This window comes from Schistocerca americana, chromosome 9 (assembly GCF_021461395.2).
Source record: "Schistocerca americana isolate TAMUIC-IGC-003095 chromosome 9, iqSchAmer2.1, whole genome shotgun sequence".
In the NCBI taxonomy this organism is placed as follows: Eukaryota; Metazoa; Arthropoda; class Insecta; order Orthoptera; family Acrididae; genus Schistocerca; species Schistocerca americana.
Window position 1 is genome coordinate 9,219,365 of NC_060127.1, and position 14,283 is coordinate 9,233,647.

The following is a 14,283-nucleotide window of genomic DNA, read 5'->3' on the forward strand; positions in this document are numbered from 1 at the left end:
ACTTTCCAATTTCCTTCTTCCGGCGATCGATTGATGTATTCATTGTTACCCAAGGTTTCTTCGCAGTTACGTTCCTTGTGCTTACGTTTCTGTTCGCAACCTCTTGGATTACCTGTTTTACAGACGTCACTTCCTTTCCATCTGAACTGCCTGCTGAGGTACACTTTATAGTAATGTCCACAGCCTCAAAGAATTTGAAGTGCGTCTCATTAGTTCTGACTCCTCTCCGTACACCCCACTTTTTGCGCATTGATGTTTTTGGAATAGTCCCTGTAACTTCAGTGCATTCTTCATCATCACTGCCAGTCTGTTTCTGGCTTAGTTGTACAATCTAATATCTGATGTCGTAATCTGTCCAACCACGATGTAATCAAACCAGAAGCGCCCCGTGTACCTCTTTCTAGCCCAATTACATTTTCTTCACTTGTGACTGTTCAAGAGAATATTTGCTGTTGCTAACTGAAATGTACTGCAGAAATCAATTAGTGTTTCTTCTCCCTCATTTATACCACAAACTGAATAATCTGCCGTAACTCTTTCCTCTGTTCCTTTCCCTATTACCGCGTGCCGATCTCCAATGATCGATATGTTGTTATAGCCTTATAAGTACTGAGTTACCCGTTCAATATCTACATATACTTCTCTCTCAATCTTCTAATCGTGTCGTCATTTTGTTAGCGTGAACTGATAACAACCCTATCAATGAACCGTTCGCAGTACCTCTCTCTTAGCCCTACCTTCCTGTCCATAACCAATACTAACCCGCCATTCCATTTTCTGTGACAGCTGTTATTACCCCGTACGCATCTGACCAGAAATCGTGGTCCTTCCATTTCACTTCACTGGCTCCCTCTACATCTACATTGACCCTTTGCATTTCCGTATTCAGATTTTCTAGCTTCCCTGTTACGTTCAAACTTCTCGCATTCCAAGCACCGAACATTATCCTTTCTTTGTTTATTCAATATTTTTCTTATAGTCACCTCCCTCTTGCCAGTCTTCTCCCGGATATGCGAATGGAGGGCTGTTCCGGTATCTTTTGTCAGGGAAAGATCATGACAGTTACTCAATTACGTGACACCATGTCCCGTGGAGACATTAAATGCGGTGGTTTCCGTTGCCTTCTCCATCCTCGGTCCGTTGATCATTGCTGATTATTCCGCCTTTAAGAGGCAGTTTCCCACTCCTAGGAGAAGACAGTGCTCTGAATCACTGTCCACTCCTCCACCCTCTTTGACAACGCCGCTGGCAGAACGAGGGTGACACCTTATACCACGAGTCTTCGGCCGGCATTGCTCACAATTGTTGTTTGAAATTGAAGCAGAATGTGTGTTGGAACCCGGCATTCGTGATGTTTTTTGATTGCTGGTCAAAGAAGCTGTGTATCGTGTTGCATATCGCAACAAACTGTTATACCATATTTCTCCTTGTCGAAAGTTTGATATTGTGACTGACATTGTAGTCATAGGAGCCTATGCCTTTAGATTTAAGTAGTCACGTCTAAGTTTTAAACATTTAAACCAAGTTGCCAGTATTTCCACCACTTGAAATGTTAGTTATGTGTGTGCAACTTTTTGGCACACTTCTTCAGTATAGATAATTGCACCTGCGAGATGTCTGAACTTACATTTAACGTTCTTTGCAAGATCATTAAAATACACGGACGGTAATAGCTCCCATTTATCACCCCCCTACATCTACCGACAACTCTCCTTCCAATGCATCCTGCCTACAAAGATATACTCAATGTAGTCACAAATTTAGCTTGTGACACCCCATATGATGGTACTTCCGTCAATAATAGTAGGTGTTCCAGTGAGTCAAATACTTTTCGGAAATCGAGAAAGCCTGCCGGTAGCAGACCATCTTGATCCGTGGCTTTCAGGGTGCCGTGTGAGAGAGGACAGCGCGAGTTGGATTCCACGTGGTCAACGGAAGCTTTAGCCACAGAAATACATTAGAAGCTTAACGAGTCATTCATAGTTTTTGATAAGCAAAGAAAGTGGCTCATCCGCTGCTTGGGTCTACGCAATGTGAATTTATGTGCTTGCAGCCATTGGAAACGGACAGCTTATCAGGAAAAACAGGCGGTAACCTCATGCGTCACCCTTTAGGACTGACTATTCTTAATGCCCAAATAGTGGCATTCCACATGAATTTACATTCATGAATTTTGAACAGAGATTTAAAAAATTAGAAACAGTAGGAGAATAGCGGACAGTATTCTGTAGCACTGAAGCCCTCCTTAACTTTGGAGAAAAGCAGCGAACAGTGGACAGACTAGTTCGATTTACCTAATTTATTTTTGTTCTGTATCTAGAAACGTACGTATAATGCAACAGTCCGGAGGAGTATCCGAATTTCAGAATCTTTGTTCGATGTCTGCGTTTATTACTGGAAATAACAGCAATAAAAACTGTGTGCCGGACCGAGACTATAACTCGGGACCTCTGCCCGCGAAAGGCAAACGTCCCGAGTTCGAGTCTTGGTCCGGCACACAGTTTTAATCTGCCAGGAAGTTTCAAATCTGCGCACACTCCGCTGCAGAGTGAAAAACTCATTCTAGCAATAAAAATTTACAAATCGAGTATATCAGAAACCACTTATTATGAGCGGTTTTAAGTCGGGCCAAATAAGAGATGGAAAAAACAGGTACAACAAAAATCATTAGCTTCAGCAGTAACCACAATCCCTATAATGGACCGACGACCCCCGGCGACTCGACACAAGAGTTAGTGCTTTTTGTTTGGTGTCCTGCCGCAGCTGGTTGTCCTGCCAGTGTTGCGTGTTGTTGTGTACTCTGAGGACAGACAGAACACACTGCGACGAACGCGCACGTCTTTTGTCTGCAGGTTCTTGCTTCATTATTATGTTCTGTACTGTGCGTTTTGGTTATTGCATATTACAGGTTACTTCACTGTTGCGAGTGTAAGAAGGCTATCCAAAAAGTAAGAGACGTCTTGAAAAAAAATACGGAAAAACCAAATTTGATTATATACATTTTATGCCGTTTTTCTACAGACTCGCCATTCAGATTGAAGCATCATTTCATGGCACAAGTTTTCAATACCGCCTCTGTAAAAATTTGCCGCCTGCGGCTGCAACTACTGCAAAGCGTTGTGTAGGGAGTCACGTCCTCATTCCTGGGAAGAGGTGGCAGTCGGTTGGCGCCAAATCGGGCCTGTCTGAAGGGTGATCAGACACCGCTTCCTAAATTTCGTAAGAGCTTTCGGGCGGGATTGGCTGTGCGTGGACGTGCGTTGTCGAGGAAAAACAAAACTTTTGTCCTAAGTTTTCTCAGACGCTTGTTTTGCCTGAACTTAATCACTTTTTGACAGTACCTCTGTGTTAATTGTTCTGCCACGTTCAAGGAAATAAATGAGAATCACTCCTTTGCTGTCCCAAAATACATTACGATACGACCGGCAACTCTGTTACAATTTTTCTCGTAATCGTCTAGCAATTTCAGTACTGCAGCCAGTCTGTTTTTTTGCGGTCTTCCGTTAGGATTTTGGCAACCCACGTAGCACAAAATTTGAGGTAACCGAGATTCTCTGCAACAATTTCATGCATCAAACTCCGTGAAATTAGGGGAAAAATTTTGCGAAAGTTACGTAATTGTGAAACGAAGATTTTCACGAATTTTGTCGATTTTTCATCACCAGTTCGCCAGTCGCAAAGCTAGGCCTTCTAGTGCAAATGTGGTCGTGTGTATCGGTACGGCGATTTTTAAAATAAACGCACCACTGCCGCACTCGGCTATCACTGAATACTCCTTTTCCACACACACACACACACACACACACACACACACACACACACACACACACACACACACACACCACAAAGATAGCGATAACTTAGTTTGGTTTGTTTTTTTCCCCAATAAAACGCACCTCAAAATTTGCGGGATTTTTGACTGCAGCGGACACTTGTAACACAGCAAAGCAAAGAAACATACAGGCCACACACTACCACCTTTGGATGTGTACAGTGTGTAGAATGTTAAGCACCGGGACGGCAGCTCTACCCACCACTACGATCAAAACGCCTGTTGCCTTCTCGACAGCCCTCGTATATAGACAGAAACAAGGCTGACAAACCGACTAAATCGAAATAAGTTTATCACTCTGCAACGAGCCCCGGTGACTGTGGGTCCGTTACACGAAAAGCCATAGGAGGTCTCTCTGAAGAGTCTTCGAATCTTTGTCGATGGAGTTCCGGCTAACCCTTTTATTCTGTTTGCTGTTCACACCTGCAGGAAAAGATGTCTCCCTGAGGATACAGCAGCACAACTTTTCGCTTCATAATCTTTTCTACACTACTAACGTAGGCCTCCCCGCTGAAAAAGCCCATATTTTTCCAGAATAGTCCAGCTCCCCGAGCCGAGAGGTATCACTGAACGCCAATCACAATTTTTTTCTTCATATTTTTCATGCAGCTGCTTCGCTTCAGCCATTCTCCGCTTCCTATTTACCTACTATTTTACTAAACTATTGGCCATAAAAATTGCTAGACCAAGAAGAAATGCAGATGATGAACGGGTGTTCATTGGACAGATATATTATACTAGAACTGACATGTGATTAAATTTTCACGCAGTTTGGGTGCATAGATCCTGAGAAATCATTAACCAGAACCATCACCTCTGGCCGTAATAACAGCCTTGACAAGCCTGGGCGTTGAGTCAAACAGAGCTTGGATGGCGTGTACAGGTACAGCTGCCCATGCAGCTTCAAAACGATACCACAGTTAGAGTAGTGACTGGCGTATTGTGACGAGCCAGTTGCTCGGCCACAATTGACCACACGTTTGCAATTGGTGATAGATCTGGAGAAAGTGCTAGCCAGGGCAGTAGTCGAACATTTTCTGTATCCAGAAAGGCCCATACAGGAACTGCAACATGCGGTCGTACATTATCCTGCTGAAATGTAGGGTTTCACAGGGATCGAATGAAGGGTGGAGGGACGGGTCGTAAAACATTTGAAATGTAACGTCCTCTGTTCAGAGCCGTCACTGCGAACAAGAGGTGACTGAGACGTGTAACCAATAGCATCCCAGACCATCACGCCGGGTGATACGCCAGTATGGCGATGACGAATACACGCTTCCAATGTGCGTTCACCGCGATGTCGCCAAACACGGATGCGACCATGATGCCGTAAACAGAACCTGGATCCATCTGAAAAAATGTTTTGCCATTGGTGCCCCCAGGTTCGTCGTAGAGTACACCATTGCAAGCGCTCCTGTCTGTGATGCAGCTTCAAGGGTAACCGGAGCTATGGTCTCCGAGCTGATAGTCTATGCTGCTGCAAACGTCGTCGAACTGTTCGTGCAGATGGTTGTTGTCTTGCAAACGTCCCCATCCGTTGACCCAGGGATCGAGACGTGGCTGCACGATCCGTTACAGCCGTGCGGATAAGATGCCTGTTATCTCGACTGCTAGCGATACGAGGCCGTTGGGGTCCAGCACGGTGTTCCGTATTCCCCTCCTGAACCCACCGATTCCATATTCTGATAAATCACTGGATCTCGACCAACGCTAGCAGCAATGTCGCGATACGATAAACCGCAATCGCGATAGGCTATAATCCGACGTTTATCAAAGTCGGAAACGTGATGGTACGCATTTCTCCTCCTTATACCAGGCATCACAACAATGTCTCACCAGGCAACGCCGGTCAACTGCTGTTTGCGTATGAGAAATCGGTTGGAAACTTTCCTTATATCAGCATGTTGTAGGTGTCGGCACTGGCGCCAACCTTGTGTGAATGCTCTGAAAAGCTAATCATTTGCATATCACAGCATCTTATTCCTGTCGGTTAAATTTTGCATCTGTAGCACGTCATCTTCGTGGTGTAGCAATTTTAATGGCCAGTAGTGTATATTGCACCGAATGCAAGTGTCATGTTCACTATCAGCTGACCACTGGCCTCAATTGCTGTCCGTTGCCCGCTGGTAATGAAAATGACCGCTTGCAATCCCCGCAATATGATTATTTTTATGTTAGTACATACTACTTTAACATTCGACATGACGAAGTGTGGCGATCTGCATGGTAGTGGGAACGGCATGTGCTATGTAAGGCGATTTGTAAGTGATGGATAATGTGTTTTAAAAATTCAAAAGCATAAGGTATGACGATGACACCATAGCTCTGACGAAATCTGTCATGGAATAAAATGCGTTTTTAGCTACCTTGGCTTGTGAAGTTTTCTTCAGCACCTGCAGGAAAAGCCAGAACTTCTGAAGCACCTGAACATAGCGGACACAACGTTTGTTACAGAGTAATACTCACTGCTGTTATTCAAAATCTGACTCGCAAACACAATTATTGTGTCTGCCTGTACTTTGGCATATTTCACTACCAGACAGAGTGCAATACCAAATACCCGTCAGAAAGTGCCAGTCACAACACGATACAGCTGTGTAGGACCGGCATGAGCTAAAAGCTTTGCATTGCCTGAAGCTTGCTCGATACTGCGAGACTCCCATTGAGACTGCGTCTCCCATTTGCAACATACATTTTTCCCAGTAAGGGATAAAAGATGTCACGCATTCTGGATCTCCGACTAACAAACTATCTGTAGAATCCAACTAGTCTTACAAAAACTCGCAGCGCATTGGTTGCTACTGGCGCAACTCGTATAGCATTGATTATATGAGTTTAGGAATATAAGTATCCATCGTCCAAGCACAACCTGTTTTAAGTTCACACTCACTCTTCCGTCTCATAAAAGTCGCAATACGTACTCAGTAACTCATGATGGTCACGCCATATTTTGGCTGAAATTGGTTTCATGTGGACCCAACACATCGAGGACGTTAAGAACTCTGCAGTACACACACTAAGTGCAAAGAGCATATTATAAATTGATAATATTCTCCTATTAATGAAAATCTCTGCACTATCGGTAAACTGGTGCTTGTTTACTCGTAATCTGCCAGTATCTAGATGTAATATCGAGCTTAGTGTGTGTCTGTATTCCGTGATATCTTTGTAGCAATTTTTCTGTTAATCCTGACCAATCTTTCTCCTCCAATAGAATTTGATTCAACTTGGAAGTATCAAGAGCTAAACACACTATCATGTGTTTTTTTGAAAAGATACCATGGGGTCATTGTAATTGTTTACTGCCAGCTCTATGATGCCCCATCTGGCATGTGTCAGATATCCTTAACCATAACCTCTGTCTTCACAAGGAGGATCATGTATAGCTTCGTATATTCTTTCCATTTTAAACTCGTATCCAGACTGTGTAATTGTACTCTAAGGAGACAAAAATACTTGTCGATAGCGATAAATCTGCTGTTGCTCCCGTGGTGATACCCCCAACTCCTTCCATGGTGTCTGCTTCGGTTTCCCAGCTCGGTGCACCGATGGCAGTGCCGTGGGTTACTGCCTGTCCTCGTACACATTCTGCTGCTGCATCATCAGTTAGTCAGCGTTACCTGTCAAATGTTAGCAGCAGTATGGGATCCTTTGCTCTTTGGGGCAATGCGCACCCATTACGTACCACATCAGATCTAGCAGTGAATAGCCTCTTTTCTACATCTAAACTGGCTTGTGTACTAGTTAGACGCCCGCATCTCAGTAGAACTGGAACGCCTAAATGTAGAGCAACAATCTTGTTGTGTCTGAAGAGGCAAGTGCTCACTACGAACTGCAGCCAGAGTTTGGCTTCTCTTTCCAACAGCCTCTGATGCCTGGTAGCAGCCATGTCGGCAGTGGAGCCTTCCGCGCTAGAAATGCTTTCCGGTGCTACTAGTGCTCTCTGGTGGTGGATGTTCGGGCTCTTACGTTATGAGCCATTTTTGTTTGACATTTTTTGCATGCGCTATTAGAGAGATTTTTGTAATCCCAGCGTTATTACCGAAAGCAGGAAAGAAAAAGTATCAACAATTACTCCAAGAATAAGTTTGATTGTAACAGTAATTTGTCGTCATGAATGTCACATGTCATTAACAAAGTGGGGCCATCTTGTAACACCACGAAGATAGGTGGCCAAGAATGCAGAAAAGCTACATACTGTCAGGAATAAAGCACACGAGGAAGTTGACAGGCAACATAAGAGGAATATTAAAATACTTTCTTTTGCAAAAAAAGAGAAGCTTTCCATGAACAGATTAACACCTATCAGAAATTAAACAGCGTTGAAAAACTTGTTGGTCGCCACTATAGTATCAAGTGTGTATTTACGGAAATTACTGTGTTTTATAACAGAGCTAAATTTGTATGTGATACATTTCTAAATGTTCTCAAACAAGCTAGAGGTGTTTACCTACGCAAGTAATATTTTGGATGGTTTTGTTAAAGCAAAAGAACAAAAAATCGACAGGCTGCTCAATTATACTGGTGCTTCCTACATTCTCTCCCCCCCTTTTTTGGGGGGGCAGCTATTCCTGTCTGTTGTAAGAGGGGGCTAAAAGGTGTCTCTCACGTTTCGGCCTTTATGTGATAATCCATTGTAAGGTTTGGCCTTGAAACATCCCCTTAGAAACAGTGCTGCTAAAACTCTTACGTTATTTGATTTTCAAACAGCTGAGCAAAATTAAACGTACTCAAACATTTCTCTCTTTACTTATTCTGATCAAAAGTAAACTGACACACAATAGTTTTAGCGCAACGCAATCCGACTTTTAATAAGCCCTACAAAAGAATGGCACTGACTAACAATAACCTATACCTTTCATGAATCACTTACCTGACAAAAATCTTCGCTACTCACACTACTGCAATATAGCGTGGGCCAATACTGCCATCTAAATAAAAGATTCTAACTACTGATAGGCATAGTTAGCAAATGAAAGATTTTCATAGAGAACAAACAATGTATTTACTTTAATAGTGTCCAAAAGTCATATCTCAGTTCATGACATCCATCGTTACTAATTTCCTTTTTCTGGCGGATACACGTCCAGATCATCCGCTCTCAAAACTCCGCCATCTCTCTCCCCACATCCACCACTGCTGGCGGCTCACCTTCAATTGCACAACGCTACGCGCTGTTCACATCAAACTGCCCAACACTACAATAGCGAATATTCCAACAATGCCAACCAGCCACAGATTGTACACAGCACAGTCAGTGACCTTCATACAGAGCACTACGTGGAGTTACCAACATAAAAACCTAAACAGCCTACTTACAATGTCCATTTTTCAAAATTTTCCCGAGGAGCAAGCCAATTGGGGAAGGGCGCCTTAAATGGTGTATAGTGTCCATCATGCGCTGAGGCCTCCCACATCCTTCGTCGACGTGGATCTGCACTTCCGCTCATTCTCCAGCTGTTGGGCGAGGTCACTCTCCTGGGTTCGTTATCCTCCATCCACTGTGCAGTATCGCTTTCTGCCCTCTCGACGATAATGAACTTGCTAGCTCGTTTGCGTCTTATTTCCAGCACGGTAGCCAGTCCCTTGTGATGGGGCTACCATGCACACTCTTGGATGTAGGCCTCTGGCCACACAGGGATCGCCCTGCTGATACCTGCACCGTTAACTCCCCACATATGCCAAGGAGTAGATGCCCGTCGCCATGGGATATTGGGACTCCTGGCAAAGGCCATCCTGCGAGGCGGCGTTTGCTGAGGCTTGGTGAACCAGCAGTCTCTACGCGGTCAAGGTCTAACTTCGACGCTAAGAAACACATCCCCAAATCGTGTACCCCGCCCCCCCCCCCACCCACCGACCACACCATGGGAGGAACGCCAGGCTAAGGATGGCAGCGACGCTTATTCACCCCGCTACCTCGTATGTACGAGAGCTGATGGGGAGTTTTGTCAATGAAACCTCAGTTTTTTGTGGAGTGTTTAGAGGACAAGTTTGGGGAAGTGGAGGGCTTGTCCAAAATCCGGTCGGCCACACGGGTTTAGCCGAGCGGTCTGAGGCGCTGCAGTCATAGACTGTGCGGCTGGTCCTGGCGGAGGTTTGAGTCCTCCCTCAGTCAGGGGTGTGTGTGTGTGTGTGTGTGTGTGTGTGTGTGTGTGTGTGTGTGTGTGTGTGTGTGTGTGTGTGTGTGTGTGTGTGTGTTTGTCCTTAGGATAATTTAGGTCAAGTAGTGTGTAAGCTTAAGGACTGATGACCTTAGCAGTTAAGTCCCACAAGATTCCACACACATTTGAACATTTTTTGAAAATTCGGTCAGTGTCGGTCTTGTTCAAAACAGCCAGTCACAGGCACTACTCGCCTGTGACAAGCTTGTGGATGTTCCTATCACGCCCCATAAGAGCTTAAAAATGGTCCAGTATCATATTTCACATGGACCTTGTTCTGCAAGGTGACGATGAGCTGCGCGCCAATTTAGAGCAGTGGACTGTCCATTTAGTTTGGTGCGCCCACTGGAGTCTGAGGGATAATCAGGTCGCCACCAGTGCCTTCATACTGGCCTTCGAGGGTGACATGTTACCCAAGAAGGTCAAGGTGATAGTCTATTGCTGTGACGCAAAGCCATATGTCCCTCCCCCGATGTGGTGCTGGAAGTTCAGCCATATGTCCTCCCACTGTGTTTGCAGCGTCACCTGTCTGAACTGTCGACGTCCTTCACATCCCAATACTCCCTGTGCCCCACCTCTCATCTGTGTCAGCTGTGGACAGCACCACTCGTCTTGCTCGCCAGACTGCAGGATTCTCCAGAAAGAAAGAAAAATAATGGAATACAAGACACTGGACCGACTGACCTACACTGAGGCTAAGAGAAGATACGAGAGGCCACATCCTGAGAATATGCTGTCAACCTACGCCACCACAACGACAACGGTTGTACCACCTTCCATTCCACCGTATACAGTTGGCTCTCAGAGCTGTCAGACTCTACCATTGGTGGTGGGGTGTGGGGGTGTGGGGGGCACTTCCCTCCCTGTTGCTCCTTCCCAACTTGCTTCAGGAGCAACCCCCCTCCAAGCATCGCGGACGTCAATCCCCGCTTCTCACCCTGAGATGCGAAAGTCTTCTTTGGCTCCTCTAGCCAGGAAGGGATCCCTTGGGTCACTCCCTTCCCAGGTCCCTACCAGTGGCAAAGCTGATACCTGTCAGTGGCTGATGCAACCACAGGTAGCTGGTCATTCTCAGAAAATGCTCCCAAGAACCAAGGCACTGCAGTGGCACCCACACCACCACTTCTTACAAACTCTGTATCTGAAGATGAGGTGGAGATTCTGGCCTCCACTAAGGACGTAGTTCTCGCTGGGCCATCAGACACAATGGATGTCGATCACACAGATACTCAGCTGGTGGCAGCAGGAGACCCTGAGGTGTGGACTGCCTCATTGAGTGTTTCATGCCTTCCCGGGCTCACGATCATGTAATCCTCCAGTGGAATTGCAGAGATTTTTTCCAGCACCTGGCTGAGCTATGGCAGCTGTAAGCTTTACATCTGCTTTCAGCGTTGCCCTCCAGGAAACCTGGTTCCCAGCTATGCAGACCCTTGCCTTTTGTGGCTATAACGGATATTACAGGAACAGTAGCGACAGTAATAGTGTCAGGTGGCGTTTGCGTCCATGTCCTGTGTCTTCCTTCTCCTGACAAGCACAGCTTCATCACATTGTTGTATTTTAATGGTCACTAAATTCCTAGAGCAGAAATCCATCACTGGCATGAAAGAAATTCCATTTCTTACATAGACACATGTTTTGGAGTTTCTTAGATTTGTAGCGTAGATCAGCTTTCCTCCAGTGACACCGAGGCCCAGTACATCCCCTTTATATAAATAGGGTTCTTGTCTCAGGGCCACGTCCACTTCCTGCCTCCCCAGGCAGCGACTGAGGGCAGGAAAGGCCTCTTTACTATGTCGCAGATTAATCTGGAGCATCTCCAGTCTCCGTGTTGCTGCCATCTTTGAGGTCTGACAGTGACCTTCGAGAACCCTAAAAACAATTTCAGGTCCTGCTCCGGCATCACCTTCAGGGACATCTCTCTGACCTCCACTACCAGGGTTCGTCCTTCCAGTGCAACCTTCTGGTTGATCACTCTTCAATCTTCTGTCGAGACATTTGGGTGCTGGCACCCTATTTTCCCGAAAAGTGTCTTAGAAGATACTTCCTTAAGGATCTTTGGTACCCATATTGATGTCTTTGCGGTATTAAGCAGCTGTGCCGCCATCTTAACCAGCAGCTTTGCATCTTTCCTCGGGGATATCATGGGAACCTTAAGCCATTCCACCGCATGCACCCTTTCACAGACAAAAATAAGGGCACCATGATCTAGATAGACCCTCCTGAAGTAGGGTACTGGGCCAGCTTCCCCCCCCCCCCCCCCCCAATCTTTTCAAAGAGGGCCATCTGTAAAAGTTCGTCCTCCTGCAAGGTGATGGCCACCAGTGGATAGCCTACCTGGATAACTGCCATCCTAAAAACTGAGACTGCAGTACAATAGGTCTGTTCCCTATTTCTCGCCTCGATTTTTTCTGGCTCACTTATCAAGGAAGGAGGGAGTCTTTAATTCCTCCCTTACCCGCTTGCTACCTTTGATGTAGTGCGGTTCGCTTATCCCCTTCAACATGAGATTGTTTCTTCCTGAGGGTCTTAGGTTAAAGTCCCTTTAATTCTCTCCATTTGTATATAGGAAGCCATTCTTTCCCTTCCTTTTTCCTCTGTTCCCTCAGTAGTTGCCTCCTCTGGGCTCCTGACAAGCCTTTGATCTTAATCTGGTCTAACTTCTTGGTTACAATTCCCACTTCTGGCTCAGGTCTAGACCCTGATTCAGTAGTGGGAATACCTTCCATCGGTATTGTCCCCGACGTTTGGATATCTGAGGTCTCAGTTTGCCCCTGAGTTTGTTTTTCTACATTTACTTTAATCGTGTCCATATTGGTCCCATGAGATTAGGGGATCTACAAGGTCCACACCACGAATATGCCACGCAGTGTAAGGCTGCTTACACAGGGAGGTCACCTGGTATCCCTGAGGCTCCATTTGTGACGTATCTTTCAGTGTGCCATGCACCCGTCAGCATGGATCACATCACACCTTGGGTTGGGTGAGGGAGTAGGGTAGAATACAGTGGATAGGGAAGATGGGACGTTGTGGGGTGCACTTACTCTGATCCACCCATTATCCACTGGAGAGCACATGACGACCTATGTGGTAGTGACCACTTCCCCAACTTGCTGTCTCTCTCTCCTGGCATCATGCCCACGGATGCCTACCCAGATGGGATTTAAACAAGGCAGACTGGGAAGCCTTCACCAATGCTGTCACCGCTGAATCTCCCCCACATGGTGCCATCGATACTGTCGTTGAGCAGGTCACTAGAACGATCGTTTGTGCGGCGGAAAACGGGACCCCTCGTTCTTTAGGGTGCCCCTGGGAAAGACAGTGCCTTGGTGGCCGCCAGAAGTCGCTGAGGCAGTTAAAGAACGTCGGCGAGCTCTACAGCGACATAAGTGTCACCCTTCCCTAGAGCACCTAATAGCCTTTAAGCGACTCTGTGCCCTCATTCGACAGCTTGTAAATGGATGGAAACAAGAATGTTCGGAGAGGTATATGTCTACCATTGGGTGCCATACGTCACCTTCCCAAGTCTGGATAAAGATCAGACGTCTTTTTGGGTTCCAGACCCCAACAGGTGTCCCAGACATTAACATCAGTGGCGTGTTATCTACCGACGAAAACGCGACTGCCGAGCACTTGTCTGAGCATTATGCTCGAGCCTCTGCATCAGAGAACTACCCCCCAGCCATTCACACCCTCGAAAGGTGGTGGGCGCTGATAGCCTCGCTGTTGTGCGCCCTAAAACACTACTAATCATCATCATCGAGAGGTGGATAGAAAGGAAAGTCCTCCTGTTCACTAAACGCCACAGTGAACCCTATAACGCCACATTTACAGAGAGAGCTCCTCAGCGCCGTTGCATATTGCCCCAACAAAGCTCCTGGACTGGACTGGACTGGATCACAGTCAGATGATTAAACATCTCTCATCTCACTACAAGTGACATCTCCTCATCATCTTCAACCAGATCTGGTGCAATGGCGTATTTCCATCGCAATGGCGGGAGAGCATCTTTCTGGTGCTCAAACCTGGTCAAAACCTGCTTAAAGTGGCTAGCTATCAGCCCATCAGCCTCACCAACGTTGTTTGTAAGCTGCTTGAATGTATGGTGTGTTGACGGTTGGGTTGGGTCCTGGAGTCATGTGGCCTACTGGCTCATGCCAGGGTCGCTCTACCCCTGATAATCTTCTGTACCTCGTGTCTGCCATTCGAATAGCCTTTTCCACAAGCCAACTTGTGGTTGCCGTCTTTTCTGACTTAGGTTAAGCATACTACACAACCTGGCGACATCTCATC